This window comes from Meriones unguiculatus, chromosome 3 (assembly GCF_030254825.1).
Source record: "Meriones unguiculatus strain TT.TT164.6M chromosome 3, Bangor_MerUng_6.1, whole genome shotgun sequence".
NCBI classification, from domain to species: domain Eukaryota; kingdom Metazoa; phylum Chordata; class Mammalia; order Rodentia; family Muridae; genus Meriones; species Meriones unguiculatus.
The window spans coordinates 155881374-155896765 of NC_083351.1; positions in this window are offsets into that span (position 1 = coordinate 155881374).

The window sequence follows — 15392 nt, forward strand, 5'->3', positions numbered from 1 at the left end:
CACTGGGATTGGCATTACTGAAAGCTGTGAGTCATTAAGTGGGTACTCTGGACATTCTACATTTTATGATATATTTGTAACCACAGAGGGGAGAATTTCTGATTAAAGGTTGTTACAAAACGTTGGATTTACAGAATACAATTTTAGGCACAGCAATTAGAATATTTTCTTTGGAAAATGATTTTGTGAAAAAGAAAAAGAAATACTCATGCCTGAAGCAATATACTTGTTAATTTCATTTCCACATATTAACAACATCTTATTCTAAGAAACAGTATCCACTTTGAGTTTGGCATTAGACTTACTTAGAATACAAGAATAAGTACTCATGACGGTTAGCAAAAGAAAATGATAAGTAGAAATGAACAGAAGAGTTTAGTTTCCTGGTTTAACTTTTACTTTATAAAATACCTTGACTAATATACAAGTTGCTCTCACAATATTGGTCCCATCACCTACTCTCCTGAGCAGAGACCTAGAGTTTACATCTGTACATTCAACATTGGTAAAAACTAAGCTTTTAAAAGTCAATTCTAAGATTTACAAGTGTTCTAATTCACAAAATAAAAATAAAAATAGTTTCTAGCAGCCAAGTACACTTGTTATTTTGGGGAAATCATTCAAAAATTCAGTGTTGCCATTCCACTGTGTGAGTGAGGTAGCTTTTTTTTTTTTTTAATTTTGGATCTTTCACACCAAAAGCCAAACCTGTAAGATATTGTTTACATGCTATCTACTAATAGCTTTTATTATGAGATAAACTAATAAGTATCTGATAGGCCTTTATGATATGTCAAACTTCACAAGTTTTTGCATATGTCCAGATTTACCAAGCTTTATACATTGAATATATACAATTTTATATATAAAAGCTCAATAAAGCTATTTTTAAAAGAGCACACATTCCTTCCTGACATAGAATCATGGCCAAGGATAAAAAGCAGTACCTGTAAGACATAAATGTTTTATTAACAGATTGACTTGTAAAAAGAAATTCAAAAATATGTTGTGGAGGATACTTTAGATTTTTCAAATGCCATTATACTGTCCTCTTGAAAATGTATAAAATCTGTAGCATACCTTTCATTTGGATATGAATTAAATTCTAGCAGTAAGATGTAACCATGCTAATAGATGACCACGAAAGAGAAACTTTCTTGTGAGCCTGTTCCCTGGAGTAAAGCCTCAAAGTGTACATCAGATGAGTGGCACACATCCTCCCGCTTCTTCGTCGCCCTTTTTTGGTTGCTAAGGGACTGTGACTGTGGTGTATACGGGATGAAACCCCTGAGTTCACAGACTGCAGCTTTCATCTTCAGTTCTGTTGCCTCTTGTGTTCAGTGGGGATGGTGACAATGGGACCAGAAGAAAGTGTTTGCTTTATTAAGATTAAGTATCTCTCTTGGCTACCACAGCAGGGACAATCTCCACCATGATGAAACAACCATAGTAAATGTACATGAGAAACCAGTTTTATAAAAATTAAGTGTGGAGAGTGATCTTGGATATAGTAAAGAGCTTTAGTATTTTTCAGTATGAGAACATACAAGCTGTCAGAGTATTGCTCTGAGAATTAAATTAAAACTCGGAATTTTAGTGTATTATATATTGTTTGTTTCTTCAACTACGTCAAGAATATTTTATTATTTGAAAGTGTATTACATGGTTTGACGATTACATCATATTTTAGAGTAATTTGTATTTACTTCTTTATTTACATGTATTTATATTTGATTATAACAAATAAGCTAATATTTTCATTACAACGCTGTTTGTTATGGTTGTTTTATTAGGTAATATTTTGAAGATTAGTGTACGAAGGACTGTCCAATCCAATTTTACAGGTGATTAAACTTAGGTTGAAAGTTTAAATACATCCATTTATTTACTGTCAAACTGAGAGCAAGGAGCTCCAACCAGAAGAGCATAGCTCAATATCCTTTATACTGCCCCACGCTTCTAAAGAAAGGAGAAAATTAAAGAGAAAAAAAATGAAACAGGAAATAATATTATAGAATGTGGTATTAAGTCAAGGATGCATGCTGAGCTCATCAACATAATTACACCACATGAACATGTGTGTGTGTTTCCTTATGCATAGAATCAGATGCACCCAAAACAACAGAATTTGAACTTTTGAATCTTGGCGTGTCAAGGTGCCTCAGCTAAATGTGAACACTTAATTGAGAATTTGGAGGATGAAGAAACTAGGGTAAAGTTTACTCTGAGATGCTCTGTTTGAGCTCACCTCTTAGACCTCTTCCATGATTGTACTTAATTAAAATGAAGAAAATCTTTTCTTTGGCCTACGCTGATGTTCCATAGCTGAGGGAGGACCCAAACTGGCTTCCCACCTGCTCACAGACTGCTCACAAACATCCGTAACTCCAGCCACAGGGCAGCTGACCTGTTCTTCTTCCCTCCACAGGGGCCTGCACTCACAGGGAGGTATGCCCACCGTACACATAATTAACGGTAAATCTTGGGGAAGGAAATTATTGCCCTAGTCGGTTTCTCAAAGCCTTTCTCTTTTCTGTTTCCTCTGGAAAGGCGTGTAGACTCACGTGGCTGCCTTTTAAAGCAATAGTTTCTATTAGGGGTCAGGTTTTCAGTGTCTGGATACGTATTTTCTTGCCATGCTTCACTTTGGATGTGTGACCAGTGTCTAACTGGGTACTTCTAAATACCCTACACTGCACAGCATGGCTTCCCATAATAAACACTGTCCAGTAACAAGCGGCAGTGCTGCTGACGTTGAGGTGCCTTGTGTTAAATATATGCTTGTGCTCAGGACCGTTTCCAACCTATGCAGTACAAGTGAAAAAGAGAAGGATTTATGTGCGAAGTAATCCTCAGAGCACACTCACTTTAAGTCATCAGAGTAATAAAAGCCAATGTTTTAGACACCGCATAGCACATTTAAGGACAGGAACGGCTTTTCATTCGTCTTCGTTTCATGGTCTTTAGAATAGGAAGCAAAGACAAACTATTTGCTTGACTTTTAATAGAGTATGAAGATATAGAAAGCACAGACGGTTTTTTTAGTGAGACGGCTATGGCTCTACAAAATTAACCCAAAACTAAAATAATTAAATAAATGAATGTTTGCATACTCCTCATCAGGTACAACCAATTTCCTGACAAAATTCATAAAATATTTTTTTTCATGATTTACATGCCATATAGTATTTTCTAGAGACACAGGCTCTGGTATCTACTCTATTTTTTTTAACTATGTAGATGAAATTTGTGAAAAATGATTTTGGAGAAAGCTCATTTGAACAGAGTGTACTGCTGTGTTGGGTTCCCAAATCCTCTAGGAGCAGGAATGTAAATAGCCTTGTGAATTTTGATAAATTGTGGATACATCATCATTGAATTTGAATTCACTTGACAATTGACTTGAATTTAATATTGCTGTTTATCAAGTCTTACTGTAAGAAAACAGACCTTTTTATTGAAATGTAGTTTATTTCAACCTCATAATGCGTAATGTAGAATGAGAAGGCAAAAGTGAAAACAAATTACATTTCTCACAATATCTGTGATTCCCAGTAGTTAATATTTTGTCTAACTATATTAAATCCATTTTTGAATAAATGAGAGCCATCAAAACAATATGATGATAATTGCATATTGTGTAAAATATGTATTAATTCTGTAAATTATTGTGAGTAGTTTCGTATAAAAAAGGGACAATGCTTGGAACATTCTAAAATCAAAAATAGTCTTACTTCATGCTTACCTAATTATTGTGACATGAGCCTAACTGATGTGTTCTCCATGAAAATGAGCTTGTGGCAAACAAGATGAGGGTCCTCTGCATAAACACCCCATAACTAATTCTTAGGTCCACAGGGAGATTAAGTAGTGAAGTTAGCAATTAGAATTCAGTGACAATGTTTTCCTTTGCAATCGATTACTAAGTGGAGTGTTCCTCTCATGGACATGCTATAAAGAGTTCCACCAATTACATCTCTTTTGGAACCTCTAATTATCAAGTCTTTCTTGTGTGCACATCAGTATTTCCTTTTTATCTTGAATCTTTTGGTAAATTTTCTTACTTATATCACCAACTCGATTTTCCAGATTGATTCTACTTATAAGATTCCCATCTTTTTTTCTGCTGTGGTGTTTGTTTGAAACTATTTACTGAGGTTAGTGTCAGAGATTCAGTCCCTGGCTTTAATTTCTCTAAGATTTCTCTTAATAGAATTAATCTTGTTATGCTAAATTATGGTATTAAGATGTGGGGCTTAACTTACTTGTTAATGTTTAACTCATGTATTTGTCACCTGTTCTCAAACATATTTCCAGTTCACCATTTTATATCTGAACATCACTGTTCTGTTTTCAACAAAGATTGTATAATTACCCTAGGTATTTTCCCTTTAAAATGGAGATGTTACCACTGAATCACTGAACTTTCATCTTTTCTTTTTCAAAACCTCTTTTATTTTCTTTATTAATTTCATTCCTCACTTGTTTATCCTTTGAAATTACCCATCATATACATGTACAAATAAATGCCAGAGACCAATATTCATTTATTTTAGACTATAACTCTGTCTTCATTTAAATCTATTCCTTTTATTAGACAAGCATATTTTTTAAACTTTACTATTTTCTTTTGTGATTTTTATTTTATTTTTATTAATTACAATTTATTCACTTTGTATCCCAGGTGTAGCCCCCTCCCCAATCCTCTCCCAATTCCACCCTCCCTCCCTCTTCTCCTATGCCCCTCTCCCAGCCCAATGATAGGTCCTCCTCCCCTTCCATCTGATCCTAGTCTATCAGGTCTCCTCAGGACTGGCTTCTTTGTCTTCCTCTGTGAACTGGTAAGGCTGCTCCCCCCCTCAGGTGGAGGTCATCATATAGCTACCCCATGAGTTCATGTCAGAGACAGTCCCTTTTCCTATTATTGGGCAACCCTCTTGGACACTGAGCTTCCATGGGCTACTTCTGTGCAGGGATTCTAAGTTACCTCTATGCATGGTCCTTGTTTTGAGTATCAGTTTCAAAAAAGACCCCTGTGCCCAGATTTTTTGGTTTTGTTGCTTTCTTTGTGGAGCTCCTGAACCCTCCAGGTCTTTTCATCTCCCCCTTCTTTCATAAGATTCCCTGCACTCTGCAAAATTTTGGCAATGAATCTCAGCATATGTTTTGAAACTTTGCTGGGTAAGGTCTTTCAGAGTTCCTCTGTGATAGGCTCCTGTCCTGTTCCCTGTTTTCTCCCTCTTCTGAAGTCCATCTCATTTGCCTTTCTGAATGAGGATTGATCATCTTACCAGGGTCCTCCTTCTTGATTAACTTCTTTAGGTGTACAGATTTTAGCATGATTATCCTATATTATATGTCTAATATCCACTTATAAGTGAGGATATATCACATATGTCTTTCTGCTTCTGGGATACCTCACTCAGGATGATCATTTCTACTTTATTACTTTCATCTTGTTTGTTATCTTTGTTCTCAAAATCATAGGTTTAGCACTTTGTTGTTTTGCTCAACTACAGCCTCCTTTGTTAGTCCTCCTTCCAAGGTTCCAGCCTGTGGGTGAGAACAGGGGATCCATGCCAAGGGGTAGAGAGGTGTGGAGTTATCACACAAACATGAGGAGTCTGGTGAACGTATCTGAGGCAGAGCAGATGCAGACTCATTTATTGTGGAAAAGAGAGAAGGTGGTATAATTTTGGGCAAGCAATCAGGTTCCTTCACACCACCTGCTGCCATTGGTTGCTCATCTCTGGTGGACTCTCCAGTGTCAGGTCACATACTCTCTGCCTATCTACTTCCATAGTCCCATCAGCAGAAGCTGCCCCAGGCTCTGGGCCCTAATGGCCCTTGCCAGGAAAGCTCACACTCCTTAAGGGATCTGTTACTGTTAATATGTACAACTCTGATACTTGTCCCATTTTTGTCCTAGATAGTCCTCAACAAACTTTTTAAAAAGTTACTTTGTAACTCTTTGTCCTATTTTTAACTCCTGTATTCAGACTTCTCTCAGGTTCGGAAGGAAACCTCCTCTTTCATGTCCACTTAACTTAAATAATTATAACCTATTTTTCAAAGTCTTCTTTAGGTCATCTTACCTCTGCAATAAAGTCCTAACATGCATCCCTTTTGGAAGATAAAGGTTTGGTTACTGGAATGATAGTTTTCAAATGCTGTTTGGAGCTGTTATTATTTGTCACCATTATTTTCCATGCTTTACTATACTGAGTGACTGCTTGATTGTGTGAGTGTGTAACTTTAATTTGCTTAATAATTCATGTTTGACAGGCTAAATATTACAAGTGAGACACCCATTAGAAAGCTTGAATCGAAAACAGGGTAATATGAGCCTTTCTCTTGTCTGACTGTGTTTCCCAGCTTTTAAACTCAAAGTGAAATATTGGGGCTCCGTCTCAGCGGCTGTATACCCCTAGAGTTTCTACCTGTTTTGTTTCCTTCCTTCCTTCCTTCCTTCCTTCCTTCCTTCCTTCCTTCCTTCCTTCCTTCCTTCCTTCCTACCTTCCTCCTTCCTTCCTTCCTTCCTTCTTTCTTTCTTTCTTTCTTCCTGTCATCATCAGTTGGGTCATTCCTTTCCATTCTCATTTGTGTGTGGCCCTGGTAAACGTTGTCATTTTTTGATTAAAAAAAATATGATGGATGGAAAAAAAAAAGAAATATTGGCTCTTCCTGGGTTTCAAACTTCTCTGTCTTTGGATAGGAACTAAGTCCCTTGACTCACAACTCTTGAGCTCACTCAAGAGTCACTTCAAAGGTGTGAAAACCTTGCACACCTCGATAATTCTTAGCTTTCACACTACTGTTAAGTCACACTTTATAATAGATCTCTCTCTCTCTCTCTCTCTCTATATATATATATATATATATATATATAAATATGTCTACTGATTCCACTTTTTACAGATTCTAAGTAATAGAAAATTATTTCATCTATGTAAAATGAAATTACCAACCTATTTAAAATAGAACAAGAAAACAAAACAAAACAAAACAAACGAACCCACAACCAATACCTTAATCAAAAACAAAAATGAAAGTGAAAACAACAGGACATGAACACAATTTCTAACACAGAGGATTTGGGCGGCACCAAGTCCTGCCATCACTCAGATCTTCATGTACTGGTTTTAGGACCTTGAGTGAGTCAGTTAAGAGTTCTCAGTTCAGGTATTTAGACCTTTGCAAAATAATGACCTAAGCCTTCTGAGATAGGTTTTCTATGGAAAAAAAATCATATAGAAGACAATACTAACTGTTAAATATTTGTAACTCTAAATTGTCGATAGTATCACTATTTTTAATAGAACACTTTAATTGTAATGGTCTATAGAAATACTTGTCAAGTCTTTAAGTATCTGATTATGTCAATGACATATCAGAATTAATTCCGAAGATAAGAATAAAAATGCCTCATTCTTATTTACTTATTAAGGCTACCACGGAAGCAGAATGGAAATACATTTCAAAGAGATACCTTCTAGCTGAAAGATAACATGCTACTTAAAGTGGAGTGAAGGAAATTCTAAAGTATGTCACAGCAAATTACACGCCAGAGGGAAGTTCAAGTTTAGTTGCTTACTTTAGGTTGAATTCTTACTTGCTCCGTAATTTGAAGTAAGTTAAAGGAAAACACGCATACACAAACACACACACACACACACACACACACACACACACACTATTGTATGTCTCTTCCCTGTAATGGAAGTACAAATGCTTACTAGTTGTTGTAGTGTAATGATTACATGCACCAGATATTTAATTCACAGTGCAACATATGGCTTAGCTGTTCAGTTGCACAGAAAATGTAGATTTTTAAGAATAAAAATGAGCTTTAAAAACAGCAGGCAATGGTAATCTTGAATCCCCTCTCTACTCATAAAAGAGTGAAACCATCTGTACTATGTGCCAGCTGATGACCTTGGATTAATTCTAGCAATGCCATCACCCAATTAGTCAAGGAAGGAAGGATACTTGGGAACTACTATTGCATACCCATTAATACTGAACAGTGCTTTTATTCTCAATATTTATTAAAACACATCTGTCTGATAATCATAATATGATTTTTTTTTCAAGTAAAGAAGACTAAATTTGGAGGGAGGGGCAAGATGGCGGCGCCGGGAGGACTCTCATTCTGAGCAGCAGCACAGCAGGATCAGCACAGTGAACAGCAATCAGAACTCTCGGCCATAAAACACAGTCATTGTGTTTCCCAGGTGAGAGGATACCCCACGGTGGGGGATTCAATCAGCTTTTAACTCACCCGGCTAAACCGCGGAAGAGATCCCGGTTCCGCCAGACGCTTGGCTGCCGGCCGCCAGCCCCAGCCCCAGCCCAGAGCCACAAGCCAGTGTCTCTGGTCACGGTCCCAGACTGAACCTTGGGCACCACACGATCAGAGACTGGAATTTTCAGTCGAGAGATAACCCCAGGGTACAGGAAACGATTGGGACCGGCCTTAGGTCACCCAGACATCCCCTGGAAAAGACTCGGGCGGGTTCCACGGGCACCCCAGGAGCCAGCCCGGAGCCAGAGGCGGGGACCCAGGTTCCGGCACAGAGCCCTGCTTGCCTGCGCGCCTGATTCGCCACCAGAGATAGAAACGGCGGGTCTGATCTCAGAGCACTCAGCTCACCCCCAACCTGAAAAGGTCCCCGGAAAATTACCCAGCTTAGGGAGCCACTCAGACTCCCAAAAGCCACAAAGGCAGACACAGGCAGTTTCTGCGCACCAGACAGCTGGCAGAGACTGAGCCGCCATCACACAGCTGTGCTCCAGGCACAGGCAAATTTCTGTGGCCAGCCAGCTGGCGGACACTGAGCAGTGTGCACCAGGGCAAAAAAGACACTAGGAGTCCGTGTCTCCAGAGAATCCACGGGGAAGGAAGGAAACTGTACTGATATAAATCACCCAATCCTTCCCTAGAAAAAGTCTAGTAGTCTAGTGGGGCCGAGGCGCCAGCACTCAGCTGTGCTCCAGACACAAGCACAAACAGTTGAGGCGCGCCTGATGTCCAACTGGGTCACAGCAGCTGATCATTAAATTTGCAACAAGAAACCCAGAAACAGGGCAGCTGCCCTCAGGACTTCCCTGGGTGAGAGGAGAACCCTCTCGACCAACAAAGACCACAGTTACCACTCAGGTCTATATCCCTGAGGTGAGCAACTCCTGAAAAAACACCAGCCATCCAGGGACTATACCCAAAAAGCTGAGAAGACATCCTTCAGGAAAATCCAGCTTTCTGCAAAGGGGATTCTCTCCACCACAGGATCCCCAGGAACCACCAGAAAATAACCCCAAACTCCTAAGATAACACAATGGGTAGAGGCCAGCGTAAAAGCTCAAGCAACAAAAGACAGAGCAATATGGCATCTCCAGAACCCAGTTACCCAGGGGCAAGTAGCCCTGGACACCCCACCATAACTGAAATCCAAGAAGATGACCTAACAAGTATGCTCATGAAGATGATAACAGAGGAAACAAATAAGATTCGTAAAGACATAGAGGAAGATAAACTCAAACAGAATATTGCCATCCGTAAAGAAATAGAGGAAGCTGCAGCCAAACAGTTTATGGCCTTTAGAAAGGAAATGCTTAAAACACTGAATGAAATGAAAGAAACAGAGTTGAAGGAACTAAAAGAAAAACAGGAAAGTACAATCAGACAGGTGAAGGAAGTAAACAAAACAACTCAAGACCTGAAGATAGAATTGGAAAAATTAAAGAAAACACAAATGGAAGAAATAATGGAAAGGAAGAATCTAGGGAAGAAAACAGGAACTACAGAGGTAAGCATAACCAACAGACTACAAGAGATGGAAGAAAGAATCTCAGGTGTAGAAGATACAATGGAAGAAATCGATGTATCTGTCAAAGAAAATGTTAAATCTGAAAAATTCCTGACACAGACCGTCCAAGAAATGCAAGACAATATGAAAAGACAAAACCTAAGAATAATAGGTATAGAGGAAAAAGAAGACTCCCTTCTCCAAGGCCCAGAAAATATTTTCAACAAAATCATTGAAGAAAATTTCCCCAAGCTAAAGGAGAGGCAAATTAGAATACATGAGGCCTACAGAACACCCAGCAAATTTGACCAGAAAAGAAAATCCTCCCGCCACATAATAATCAAAACAGTAAGTATACAGAACAAAGAAAAAATACTAAAAGTTGCAAGGGAAAAAGGCCAAGTAACATATAATGGCAAACCCATTAGAATCACACCTGACTTTTCAACAGAGACTATGAGAGCCAGAAGGGCCTGGACAGATATCATGCAGACCCTAAGAGAACACAGATGTCAGCCCAGGCTACTATACCCAGCAAAACTCTCAGTCCTCATAGATGGAGAAAACAAGATATTCAATGACAAAAACAAATTTCAACAATACCTACAAACAAATCCAGCATTACAGAAGACACTGGAAGGGAAAATACAACCCAAGAAAGCTAGCTACATTCAAGAAAACACAGGAAATAAATAACCTCACTTCAGTAAAACAAAAAGCAACTAAGCACACAACCTGATGACCACAGCCAACATCAAAATCAAGAGATCTAACAGCCACTGGTCATTAATCTCTCTCAACATCAATGGACTCAACTCTCCAAAAAAAAGACACAGATTAACAGAATGGATACGTAAACAAAACCCAGCAATCTGTTGCATACAAGAAACACACCTAAGACACAAAGATAGACATTACCTGAGGGTAAAGGGTTGGAAGACAACTTTCCAAGCAAACGGACCCAAGAAGCAAGCAGGAGTAGCCATTCTAATATCTGATAAAATAGACTTTCAACCAAAATTAATCAAAAGAGATGGGGAAGGACACTTCATACTCATCAAGGGAAAATTCCACCAGGAAGACATCATAATCCTGAACATTTATGCCCCAAATACAAGGGCACCCACATTTGTGAAAGAAACATTGATAAAATTTAAAGCACATATAGATCCACACACATTAATAGTGGGAGACTTCAACACCCCACTCTCAACAAAGGACAGGTCAACCAAACAGAAATTAAACAAAGAAACAATGTCTCTGACAGAGGTCATGAATCAAATGTACCTAACAGACATTTACAGAACTTTACACCCAAACACAAAAGAATTTACCTTCTTCTCAGCACCTCATGGAACCTTCTCCAAAATAGACCACATAGTGGGTCACAAAGCAAGCCTCAACAAATACAAGAAGATTGAAATAATCCCATGTATCTTGTCTGATCACCATGGAATAAAGCTGGACCTCAACAATAACAGAAATAACAAAAAGCCTACACACACATGGAAACTGAACAACTTGTTACTAAATGACAGCTGGGTCAGGGAAGAAATAAAGAAAGAAATTAAAGTCTTTCTAGAAATCAATGAAAATGAAGACACAACATACCCGAACTTGTGGGACACAATGAAAGCAGTGCTAAGAGGAAAGTTCATAGCACTAAGTGCTTTCAAAAAGAAATTCGAGACAGCTCATTCAAGCACCCTAATGGCTCACTTAAAAACCCTAGAAAAAGAAGAAGCAGACACACCAAGAAGGAGTAGACGGCTGGAAATAATCAAACTCAGGGCTGAAATCAATCAATTGGAAACAAATAAAACAATTCAAAGAATCAATGAAACCAAGAGCTGGTTCTTTGAGAAAATCAACAAGATCGACAAACCCTTAGCCAGGCTAACTAAAAGGCAGAGAGACACCACCCAAATCAACAAAATCAGAAATGAAAAGGGGGATATAACTACAGACACTGAGGAAATCCAAACAATCATTAGGACTTACTTCAAAAGTCTATATGCCACAAAATTTGAAAATCTAAATGAAATGGACAATTTTCTTGATCGATTTGACTTACCAAAGCTGAACCAGGACCAGGTAAATCAACTAAATAGACCTATATCCCCCAAAGAAATAGAAGGGTTCATCAAAAGTCTCCCATCCAATAAAAGCCCAGGACCAGATGGCTTCAGCGCAGAATTCTACCAGACCTTCAAAGAAGAGCTAACACCAATTCTCTTCAAACTATTCCACAAAATAGAAACAGAAGGAACATTACCAAATTCATTCTATGAAGCCACAGTCACCTTGGTACCTAAACCTCACAAAGACTCAGCAAAGAAAGAGAATTTCCGGCCAATCTCCCTTATGAACATTGATGCAAAAATACTTAATAAAATACTTGCAAACCGAATCCAAGAACACATCAAAGATATTATCCACTATGACCAAGTAGGCTTCATCCCAGGTATGCAGGGGTGGTTCAATATACGGAAATCCATCAATGTGATCCACCATATTAACAAACTGAAAGAAAAAAACCACATGATCATCTCCCTAGATGCTGAAAAAGCCTTTGACAAAATCCAACATCCATTCATGTTCAAAGTACTGGAGAGATCAGGGATACAAGGCACATATCTAAACATAGTAAAGGCGATATACAGCAAGCCTATAGCCAACATCAAACTGAATGGAGAGAAACTTAAAGCAATCCCACTGAAATCAGGGACAAGACAAGGCTGCCCACTCTCTCCATATCTCTTCAACATAGTGTTGGAAGTCCTTGCTAGAGCAATAAGACAGTTGAAGGAGATCAAGGGGATACAAATTGGAAAGGAAGAAGTCAAATTATCACTATTTGCAGATGATATGATAGTATACGTGAGTGACCCCAAAAACTCTACCAGGGAACTCCTACAGCTGATAAACACCTTCAGCAAAGTGGCAGGATACAAAATTAACTCAAAAAAATCAGTAGCCCTCCTGTATACAAAAGACAAAAGGGCTGAGAAAGAAATTAAGGAAACAACACCCTTCACAATAGCCACAAATGACATAAGGTACCTCGGAGTAACCCTAACCAAGGAAGTCAAAGACTTGTATGAAAAAAATTTCAAATCTCTGAAGAAAGAATTAGAAGAAGATATGAGAAGATGGAAAGATCTCCCATGCTCATGGCTTGGTAGGATTAACATAGTAAAAATGGCCATCTTACCAAAAGCAATCTACAGATTCAATGCAATGCCCATCAAATTACCAACACAATTCTTTACAGACCTGGAAAGGAAAATTCTCAACTTCATATGGAATAACAAGAAACCCAGAATTGCTAAAACAATCCTCTACAATAAAAGATCTTCTGGAGGTATCTCCATCCCTGATCTTAAGTTGTACTATAGAGCAACAGTTTTAAAAACTGCATGGTACTGGCATAGAAACAGAATGGTGGATCAATGGAACCGAACAGAGGACCCAGAAATAAACCCACACACTTATGGACACCTGATCTTTGACAAAGACGCCAAAACCATACAATGGAAAAAAAGATAGCATCTTCAACAAATGGTGCTGGTCTAACTGGATGTCTACATGTAGAAAAATGAAAATAGATCCATACTTGTCACCCTGCACAAAACTGAAGTCCAAGTGGATCAAAGACCTCAACATAAAACCAGACACATTAAATCGGCTTGAAAAAAAAGTGGGAAATACCCTAGAACTCATTGGTACAGGGGGAAACTTCCTGAACAGAACACCAACAGCACAGGCTCTAAGAGCAACAACCAATAAATGGGACCTCATGAAACTGAAAAGCTTCTGTAAAGCAAAGGACACCGTCATCAAAACAAAGCGACCACCTACAGATTGGGAAAGAATCTTCACCAACCCTTTATCTGACAGAGGACTCATATCCAGTATATATAAAGAACTAAAGAAGCTGAAAAGCAGCAAACCAAGTAATCCACTTAAAAAATGGGGAACAGAGCTAAACAGAGAATTCTCTGTAGAGGAATACCGAATGGCAGAGAAGCACTTAAAGAAATGCTCAACCTCATTAGCCATTAGGGAAATGCAAATCAAAACAACCCTGAGATTTCACCTTACACCCATGAGAATGGCCAAAATAAAAAACTCAAGTGACAACACATGCTGGAGAGGTTGTGGAGAAAGGGGAACCCTTCTCCACTGCTGGTGGGAATGTAAACTTGTACAACCACTCTGGAAATCAATCTGGCGCTTTCTCAGACAACTAGGAATAGCGCTTCCTCAAGATCCAGCCATACCACTACTGGGCATATATCCAAAAGAGGCTCAAGTACACAAAAAGGACATTTGCTCAACCATGTTTGTAGCAGCTTTATTTGTAATAGCCAGAAGCTGGAAACAACCCAGATGCCCCTCAACTGAAGAATGGATGCAGAAATTGTGGTACATCTACACAATGGAATATTACTCAGCAATGAAAAATAAGGAAATCATGAAATTTGCAGGTAAATGGTGGGATCTGGAAAGGATCATCCTGAGTGAGTTGTCTCAGAAACAAAAAGACACACATGGTATATACTCACTCATATAGACATACAACATAGGACAAACTCACTAAAACCTGTGCATCTAAAGAAACTAAGCAAGAGAGAGGACCCTAACTAAAACGTCCAAACCCCATCCAGAAAGGCAAAGAGGATGGACATCAGAAGAAGAAGAAAACAGAAACAACCTATGAACCTACCACAGAGGGCCTCTGAAAGCCTCTGCCCTTCAGACTATCAAAGCAGATGCTGAGCCTGATGGGCAACTGTTGGGCAGAGTGAACGGAATTTTAGGTAAGAACTGGGAAATAGTAAGAGCTGGAGAGGACAGGGTCTCCACAAGGAGAACAACAGAACAAGAAAATTTGAACATAGGGAACTTCCCAGAGACTCATACTCCAACCAAGGACTATTCATGGAGATAACCTAGAACCCCTGCACAGATGTAGCCCAGGGCAGTTCAGAGTCCAATTGGGTTACATAGTAATGTGAAGAGGGACTGCCTCTGACATAATCTGATTGGCCTGCTCTTTGATCACCTCCCTCTGGGGGAGGGGGGAGCAGCCTTACCAGGCCACAGTAGAGGACAATACAGCCACTTTTGATGTGAACTGACAGACTAAGATCAGAAAGGAGAGGAGAACCTCCCCTATTAGTGGACTTGGGGAGTGGCATGCAAGCAGAGGGAGGAGGGAGGGTGGGATTGGGATGGGAGGAGGGAGGGGCGTATGGGGGGATGCAGAATGAATAAAGTGTAATTGACGAAAAATTTAAGAAAAAAGGTAAAAAAGTAATTTAAGAACCTTAAATGACTTTCAAAATTGGAGGAAAACATAGAGTTAGTCAATTGGCATGGAGCATGTCTCGCCCCTGGGGGCAATGGTCTCCTGAACTTACTCAGACCTCGGACACCACCACTGCTAGTTCTAGAACTGACGCAGGATGTTCCAACGAGGGGTTAAGGCTTCTCATAATATTTCCTATAAGCCCACACCTGTTTGTCTATAGCCCCCATTTTTATTCATTATTAGCCAGATAGAGCCAAGTAATTGTGGTA